We start from the raw sequence: 8,853 nt of genomic DNA on the forward strand, positions 1-8,853 counted from the left end.
ACCTGCCTAGGATGTCACTCTTCAGAGCCCCTGAGACAGAGGGCAGGCTGGAGGGCCTCGTGGGTAACCTAAACGAAGACACAGGCCATGTGACAGGAGCAGCACTTATCGCGGGAGATCCAAGATCCACCAGAGACACACAATTGTCTTGAGCCTTGTTTCTCTGAGTGTGCTCCCTGGACTAGCAACATAGGTATCCCCTGGGAGCTTCTTGGAAATACAGTGTCTCAACCCCACCTCTGCATTTTAACAAGATCCTAGGTGATTCCTGTGCACTTTAGTGTTTGAGAAGCCCTGGGGTAGAACAACTGGAACAACCAAAACCCCATTAGGAAAGAGATGTCATGGTCAAAGAAAACATCTGTGGTTAAAATGTGAGTCCCAGAATAAAAGAGACAAAGGTAAGTATCCAAACTGATTTGCAATCAGTTTCCTAAGGACAAGGAGTGACTTCCAGGGGTAATCGAAGCAGGTTAATTCTCTTGAGCAATCTTTGATAAGTCAACCTGGAAGAAGTCATTGTAGGAATAGCAGTGGTGATAATAGTGGCAACACTAATATTGATAAACACCTGGTAGGCACTCAGCATTGCTGGGATCTGTGCTCAGGGTTTTATGTGCATTGTTTAATTGAACTCTGTTGACAAGATTGATGTAGTGAAACTGTAGTGCAGTGAGATTAGTCCTGTGCCCCAGGCAAGGAGCTAGTAGGTGGAGAAAGCAGGATTTGAACCCCAAGTTCTTAGTCTAACATGGGCTACAGCAAATTTGGGCCAGACATATACAAAACTAGCAAGGCATTTCTCAAACTTAAGTGTGTATATGATATAGCCTGAGAAGTTTGTTAAAATGCAGATCCCTGGACCCCAGTGCCAAACTTTTGAATCAGGGAGCCTAAACGTAGGTCTGTGATTTTTTTTTTTTTTTTTTTTTTTTTTTTTTGAGACAGAGTCTTGTTCTGTTGCTCAGGCTGGAGCGCAGTGGTGCAATCTTGACTCACTGCAACCTGCACCTCCTGGGTTCAAGCAATTCTCATGCCTCAGCTTCCCAAGAAGCTGAGATTACAGGCATGCACCACCATACCCAGCTAATTTTTGTATTTTTAGTAGAGACTGGGTTTCGCCATGTTGGCCAGGCTGGTCTCACACTCCTGGCCTCAAGCAGTCCACCCACCTTGGCCTCCCAAACTGCTGGGATTAGAGGTGTGAGCCACCATACCCGGCCTGAATCTACTTTTTCAACCATTACCTCCAGGTGATTCTGAGATGAGTGGTACAAGAATGATGCACAGAAACACTGCCCCAATAACAGTGGAGAACAGCAGATTTCATCTGATTTATAGATTGAGTTCATATGTGAGATATTAGCTGCACAAAAATTCTGCACTTTAAAGATGGTTGAAAATTGACCTTAGCTTAACATTGAGAGTTCACTACCTACCCTCCCGGACCCATCTCCTGTTGTGCTTAGCCTAGAACATAGAATTCCACATAGAGGCTCTTGTTTTTACTGAGATACTTGGGAAAATGGCAGGAAATTTAAGGATTTAGGGATATTTCACATCAGGATTTTTGCTGTGGCTTCCTCTTGGCATTTATCAATATCTGCAGGGCCTTCTTCTATGATGAAAAACACTTACTACCATTTTTCTAATATTCAATTTCTCATTTTAAAATTGACATTCTTCTAAATATGCTCATACTGTTTATATCAAAACTACATCAAAGCATATGACTGTAATAAATAAGGTATCTCAAGGCATCTAAAAACTATTTGAAAACTTAAACTCTTTGAAAGTCAAATATGTCATATTCTCTTAAATACTTAAAATTTCTTAAAAGCAAACAAAATTATCATAAGGTATTACAGTAATGAGTCACTTTAGTTGCACTAACAGTGATTCTTAAGTACTGTTAGTATAGATTTCAAAGTGCTTCTTCATAATCTCCATTCCATTCTTATTCTTATTTCTTTCCACGGGTACCTTATTTGGAAATAAAGTCATTGCAATTGTAATTAGTTAAGATGAGATCATACTGGAATAGGTTGGGCCCCTTATCCAATATGACCGGTGTTCTTATAAAAGTGGGGAGTTTGGGTACAGACACACAAGGAGAATCCATGTGAAGATGAAGGTAGAGATCCTGTTGATGATTTCACAAACCAAGGAATGTCATAAGATGGTTAGCAAACTATCAGAAGTTAGGAGAGAGTTGTGGAGAAGATTCTCCCTCACAGCACTAGAAGAACAAACCCTGCCAACACATCAATTTTGGATTTCTAGCCTCCAAGTGTGAGACAACACATGCCTGTTGTTTAAGCCACCCAGTTTGTGGTCCTTTGTAACAGCAGCCCTAGAAAACTGATGCAAGTAAAACTTTCCCCACTTCATCCAGAGGAGCAGGGCAAAGACCACAAACCAGGGGATTAGGTGCAGGTAGACAGTGTGAGGACTGACACCATGGAACTGAACAAAAGATTTCTTTCTAAGCAACAGAGGATAAGGGGTGCCTCCCTGGAATTCTGATTATGGATGTGAAACTTAATGTGGCTCTGTTTTTGGAGATTTATGATCTTAGAGAACACTGTGCAAGTCAAGAATATTAAATAAACAGATTCATAACTGGGTTTTTAATGCTTTTTTATTTGCTCATTATAATAGAGGATACTTAGAATATGGACCATTTTTTAATCACTTCTAAAACTGTAGTATTTTGAAAGCACCAGAAACCTTTAAGATGTCTTAACTCCTTAGTAACTTCAAGGACTATTTACTTCTTCCCTTTTAACTTTTGTGGGTGGCTCTTCACCATGGAGTTCCCAAAGTGCTTGACCCTGGATTCAAGTTCTCCCAGAGAAGGACTGGGCTGCCCCTGGGACATTTCTGCCCAAATCTCTCACTCATTCTCACAGGGCCCTTTTGTGGTTACACTTTGCCTCTGGATTAAAAATGCCCTAAATTATCAGGTCTGACAAATCAGGAATGCTTTGGATTCTTTTACAGCCCCTATCTTCTCCCAATAGTTACAGCTGTTCCCAAATGTCCCATCTTCCTAAAACAGCCAAATAGGAGCCAGGGGCTTACTCCGAGAGAGGCGGGGTCAGCAAACCTAAAGCTTTGGTTTATTTGGTCTGTTGAAATGACATCATTTCTCCTCATTCCCCACCAAGGCCACCGTACTGACAGCCTCCACATGGGCTCGGGACCTCACGTTCTACTCTTGTCAGGGTGGGGCCAACCTGCTCACCCTACCACTTAGGGAAAAGTAACAAAAGCCTTGGACCCACTCCCCTGAACCCCCGTACTCATCCCACTCAAACCTGCAGCATTCGCTGTTTCCACTGCCTCAGCCTGTGCCCCTGCTGCCACCTACATGCCAGTCAAAGGCACTGCATCTACTGCCCTAACAGCAATCATGGCTTTTACCTTGATTCTAGAAGTCCACGGGAGGGTCAGTAAACGTGGTAGGGATGTAAGTTCTGAGCACAAAAACAAGGGTGCTCTCCAATGTGGAGAGGTAATCTCTCCCCCTCCCCAGCCTAGCATCCCACAGAAGAGCAAGGTGCAGGTCAGTGGCCTGATAGGCCTCAGGCAATGGAGGAGGCTGTGGCTGTGGAGCTGGGATGTTGTTGACGCCTGAGCCTCTAGTCAGCAAGACCCTGTGAGAAACCTGTGGTTGTCAGGTTGTCTTCACAGGCAGGCACTGACTGACCTCTTCATCACAAACATTGACTGGTGCTGGGGGACCCTCAGTTCACCCTCACAGGTGGGTGCTGACTGGTGATGGAGGGTCCCCCAATTCATCCTCACAGATGGGCGTTGACTAGTGATGGGGGGTCCTCAGCTTCCTCTCAGGTGGGTACTGGTGATGGGGGTCCCTCAGTTCACTCTCACAGGTGGGCACTGCTGATGGCAGTCCCTCAGTTCACTCTCACAGGTGGGTGCCGACTGGTGATGGGAGACTCCTTGCACCTCATCTCCACAGGCAAATCCTGTTGTTTGGGTTTAATAGCTACCATTTCCTCTGCCCAACCGTCTTCCTTCTTTTTCTTTATATATATATATATATATTTAAATTATACTTTAAGTTCTAGGGCACATGTGCATTGCAGCACTACTCACAATAGCAAAGACTTGGAACCAACTTCCTTCTTTTTCAAACAGACCTTGCCCTGCCCCCTTGGATAGGAGAGAGCATCTATCCCAATCAGACCAACCACAATGTTCTGCAGGACTTTTGTTAAATTTACTGTTATTTTTATTTATTTTAATTTTGAATGAAAGCCACCAGAGTGTGCAATCCATGGGACTTTTATGTAAAGTTCCTGTGAACACTGTTCCATGTATGTGGCATCTTTGGAGAATGTGGGTCTGGACTCTGAGAAACATGTTCCCCATCTATGGAGAATGAAAGTCTATAGAAGGAGAGAACAAAAATAACACACCAGCAGACAGAGAAAGCCAAGGGAGAGAAAGAAGGAGGGAGAGATGACAACCTCACTCCAGCAGTCGATCTTCTCATTCCTAATCTCCTCTTTCTCAGACATTTCAAGTAATCATTTTTTGCTTAGGTTAATGCAAGTTAATTTATATCTCTAGAAGGCAAGAGAGTCCTGCTTAGTAAGACCAGCATGGGGCAAAGGTCTTTGGATCAGACAAGCATTTACAAGGGCTGGGAGAGGAGACAGTACCTATCTTTCAGGGCTGCATGACTGTTCCAAGGTGGTTCTATATTTTATCTCATTTTCTTCTCACATAACCCAGTGATTTTCACTGCTGTTAGGCTTGTTTCCAGCTGAGTGTCTTGCCCAAGACCATGCAGCTAATAGTAGGCAGAGGAGTTCCCAGGGCCGTCCCTCCTCACCAGTGTCCTGCAGTGAGCTTGCACGCTCATTGCCCTGCTCTGTCTCCGGAATCTCCTAATTCCTGCCTCTGACAAGGCTCAGGAATGAACTATTCCTTGGACCGTTGAATTAAACGCTGCTTAATTTCTACCTGTAAGGTACATGCATGCCCCCATCCCATAAGCTTCTAATCCCCTTGTTGACTTCCTACAGTAAAGGGGTCTTAGGAGGCAACCTTATTGAACTATTTGAGTCAAACATTTGGTGCTACAACTTATTGGGAACTGCTGGTGCATAAGGCCACTGCTTTTGCCAATCCATCCCATTGCTCTCAGGGGTCCAGGTGGAGGAGGGTGCCCTATTGCTACTGGAAATCTAGCCTTTACTGTTAGAGGCAGGATCATTTTGTTGTCTGACAGATGTTGCAATTTTAAATGTTTCCTTTTCCTGAGCTATGTAACCCACTGGGGTTTCCAGGATGTATTTGGCTTGTAGTCCAAAACAACTGTTTGACATGCTGAAGAATGTTTTATCACTTCTCCAGAGAAGAAAAAGTGGATTCGATAAAGAGAATTTCCCTGCGGCTCAGTGTCACTTGGTGGCTGACCTCCCACAGCTGCTACAGGCAAAATTACATCCACTTTTTAAAATATCTTCCGTGACAATGTTCTCTTTGAAAAATTAGGTCTGGGCCTCTGCCAGCTGGAGATCTGATGTAACCAAAGATCTTAATCCAGCTAGAGAAAGAAATTCACGGAAAACAGAAAGCAAACTGGGGTGAATGTGCTGTTTGCATTCCTACTGAGAAATAAGATCTGACACCATGAATATCTGGGAAGGACTCCCGCCAGAGCTGTGGGAATCTTGCTTCACAATAGGAAATCTGGTTTGAGAAAGAAACCACTCTGTTTCTCTGTCTGACAAGATGGAATCCTTCATTTCCTGATGTTCTCATGTTAAGCCCCTAAGCAAGACTGGCTGGCAAACAGCACTGCCGAGATGAGGGATGAAAGTTCTAGAGAGGAAATGGAGACAGTGTTAGGTGCTGGCCCCTGTCCGTGAATTCACTGTGAGTCACGTTTTTTCTCCATTTGTTCCAAACTCCAAACTGTTTGAGCAAGACAAATTAAAATTTGGGGAAATTACAAAAAAATTAAAAATCAGATATCATCTCCAAAATATTAGGTGGTACCTGGCACTCTTTTAGTAAAACTTGAATCTCTGTTGAAGCTCTTTGGAAACTCTGAAATGATAGTCCTGATTAAAGCCACCCAACAAAGTTCAAAGGAGGAAGAAAATAGCCTTTGAAATTATTAAAGAGCCAAGCCATTTGAAAACATGTCTGTACTTTCAAGATACTAAATAATTTTTAAAATAATGGTCTATATGCTCATACCTCATAAGGATATAGAATTCTTTACTATCTATTTATGAGCAAATAAAAAGCATTTTTAAAAATACGATTATAAATTTGTTCACTTAATGTTTTTCACTTCTGCATTAGTGCTTTCTAAGACCATAAATCTCCAAAATGCAGAAACACATTTAATTGAGTTTCATGTTCATAAACAATAAATTCCAGGAGGCACCCCTTATCATCTGTTGCTTACAAATAAATATTTTATCCACTTAGAGAAAGAGGTACTCTGTGGCCCCCCCAGTGAGATCATCTCAACCTGTGGAGAGAAACTATTCACCTGATCCTGTAGCAGCCGTGCAGTGTTGAGAGGAAAGTTCTCTGAGTGTTGTTTTCCTGATACCTGACATCCCTCTCAAATGTATGTGTCTTAGTTCAGAATTCCCTGTCTACCTGTAAGGTACGTGCATGTCCCCATCGCATAAGTTTCAAATCCCCTTGTTGACCTCCTACAGTAAAGGGGGCTTAGGGGCAACCCTATTGAACTATTTGAATCAAACATTTGGTGCTACAACTTATCGGGAACTGCTGGAATCACTGTGCCCACACGGGTCACAAGCATGCTATCCATACCTGAGCACTGGAACCAGCCCTCAGAGCTGTGGAGCAGCTGGATGCCAGCCTTCAGCACTCAGGGGGCCGCTTCTGCTAATGGCCACAGTGGAGAACTTAGAAATGAGTGATTTCTATGGTATAGGAATTATATCTCAATAAAACTGTTTTTTTTTTCCAAAAACATCTAGGGATTTATATTTAATGTTGACTCTAAATCAGTGATCCTCAAACTCAAACGATCATCAGCATCACCTGGAAATTTGTTCAAACACAGATTGCTGGGCCTCACCCTCACTGTTTCTGAGTCAGTAATTCTGGGGTGGTCCTGAAACTTTGCATATTCAATATCTTTCTGGGTGATTTTGATGCTGCTGCTCTGGGGGTTGTACTTTGCTAACCACTGCTCTAAAACAGCAACTTTTTGAATCAAGAAAAGCACTTGCTACAAACCAAAGCCTGCCTCCTATTTCTATGTGGTTTGTGGTTGGCATAGGCTGATACCTGAGAGGATAAAGAAACCCGAAGAGCAGCGAGAGTCAGCCAAGTCAAATGACCCTGTCAGCAGAACTAAAAGCCATCCTACCTCCCGACTGAAACAGTGCTGACAATAGCAAGGACAAGGTGTAGTTCTGAGAGTTGTTTATGAGCAACTGTGAACATACATTTATAATCACTAGCCCTTAGAACTGGAAAAACAAACAACTTTTGGGGGAACCATGTGTTCTTTTGTGGCCACAGACTAATGGAAGGAAGCCCCCATTCTCCCTTATCCCTTTTTTTTCAGGTAAGGGCGTATCAACCTTGCAATCATATTAGAGGCTTTATTTAATTGTATTAGTCCATTCTCACACTGCTGTAAGGACACACCCAAGACTGGGTAATTTATAAAGGAAAGAGGTTTAATTGACTCACAGTTCCGCAGAGCTGGGGAGGCCTCAGGAAACTTATAATCATGGTGGAAAGGGAAACAAACTCGTTGTTCTTCAAATAGCAGCAGGAAAGAGAAATGAGTGCCCAGTAAAGGAGGAAGCCCCTTCTAAAACCATCAGCTCGCATGAGAACTCACTATCACGAGAACAGGATGGGAAAACCACCCCCATGATTCAATTGTCTTCACCTGCTCCCACCCACAACGTGTGGGGATTATGGGAACTACAAGATAAGATTTGGGTGGGGACACAGCCAAACCACATCATTCATTAACATATTTCTCCTTTTTGTAATTTTTTTGTAACAAAGTGAGATTCTTAACTGAAAAACTATATTACGAATTTAAGCAAATGACAGGCACTTTAGATAGCTCTCTCTCCTCACCTTTCCTCCCTTTCTGTGTCATGATTCCACAGCTTACCAACTGTGTGGCCCAAGCCTCAATTTTTAAATCTGTACAATGAGAGTATGATACTACTTCTGAGGGCTGTCGAGAAGATTAAATGAGATAAAGAACATTCCAAACTTAGAACGGGGCCTGCTGTGCAACAAGCCCTTCATGTTAGTGGGTTCTGGAACCTGGCTGTCTTCAAGTTCTTCAGATCCAGGAGTTGCCATCCTGTACTATAATCTCAAATAGCAGAGTCTCCTCTGCCCCACGCTGTGTGCCTATAAAAAATGACCAGTGGGGATTTCTGGGAATCTGGGGAAAGCACAGCCATTCTCCAAATCAGTTCTCGTTGCCGTTTGTTATCTCTTGCTCCAGCCCTGTAGCCTTGTGTTTGGGTCACTTGCTACTTCTCATAGCTGTTTCCTCCTCTACTTAACTGTTTTGCTCAAGGTGCTGTCCTTCTTAGGGTGTAGCCTGGAAGACAGAAAGCCACTTGGCTATCAATATCTGATGTGGCCTGTTTTTGCTTGGGCCACAGGGTCCCTAAATTACAGATTAGCAATGGTTGAGATAGCATTTGATAGGGCTCATGGCTGCAAATTAACAACTCACTTTAGTTTCTACCTAAAAAGAATATATTAACATATAATAGGGAGCTCCCAGAATATCAGGAAGGGCAGAGAATGAAAGCCAGAAACAATACCCAAATTATACTG

This window comes from Pongo abelii, chromosome 7, assembly GCF_028885655.2.
Source record: "Pongo abelii isolate AG06213 chromosome 7, NHGRI_mPonAbe1-v2.0_pri, whole genome shotgun sequence".
NCBI classification, from domain to species: domain Eukaryota; kingdom Metazoa; phylum Chordata; class Mammalia; order Primates; family Hominidae; genus Pongo; species Pongo abelii.